The 886-nt window shown below is 38.5% G+C and overlaps 1 pseudogene; it reads left to right on the top strand.

Moving 5' to 3' along the window:
• Window positions 1-283: 283 nt before the first annotated feature.
• Window positions 284-402, top strand: LOC135051574 (5S ribosomal RNA; annotated as a pseudogene).
• Window positions 403-886: the final 484 nt, after the last annotated feature.

Raw genomic sequence — 886 nt, 5'->3', positions numbered from 1 at the left:
CCTGTTTCCGCCCAGTAACACCCATTTCCTGTCAATCACATTACAATCGCCAGAACGATGAAAAAGCCGTGAGTAAAAATCCTAAGTGCATAGCAAATTTACTTGGCGCAGTCGCAGTGCGGACATTGCGCATGCGCATTAAGCGGAAAATCGCTGCGATGCGAAGATTTTTACCGAGCGAACAACTCGGAATGACCTCCCATGTGTTTATTTTAATAACCAGGTCTATGGTTTGTCTAATAGCTGCATACCAGCTGTAGTCTTTTTGCCTTATCAATTCAAAATCTACTACCATACCACACCGCGCATGCCCAATCTCGTCTGATCTTGGAAGCAATACGGTGTTGGGCCTGGTCAGTACTTAGGTGGTTGACCACTAAGGAATACCAGGTGTTGTAGGTTTTTTGACGGCACTACATCGGTTATTGCACTAACCTCATTAATTAATGCCTGGAGGGCCTAGTATTACTGCCTTATATATTTTTTTTCATCTATATATTCACAGTCTTAGTTTCAAGTTGGTGGTTTACATTGCCTAACCACATTTTAAACAAATACATTTTGTTGGTGTACTCATATCTTACTTAAAGATTATTAAAGGTTACGTTTTAATTATCTCACATTTACATTATTACTTATTATTCAAATCATAACTGTTTCCAAGAGCGAGTGCTCCCAACAAAGGTCACTTTTCTTTGCTTTCTTTTTCCTTAGTATCTATGTATTAGACCTATGGGAGCACCATCGACAATCACCCTTTCTTTCTACTTATAGAAATTTTCTCCCAATAGTAGATGGTGATAAATTCCAGAATTTTTTTTCTGGTTGGTCGGTTTTCTTGGAAACATCTTCAAATTATCAATCCATTTAACATCACTTAGTCCTG

This window comes from Pseudophryne corroboree, chromosome 2 (genome assembly GCF_028390025.1).
Source record: "Pseudophryne corroboree isolate aPseCor3 chromosome 2, aPseCor3.hap2, whole genome shotgun sequence".
Lineage (NCBI taxonomy): Eukaryota > Metazoa > Chordata > Amphibia > Anura > Myobatrachidae > Pseudophryne > Pseudophryne corroboree.
The sequence above is the reverse complement of the archived record's forward strand: the minus strand, read 5'-3'. Positions and strand labels throughout refer to the sequence as shown.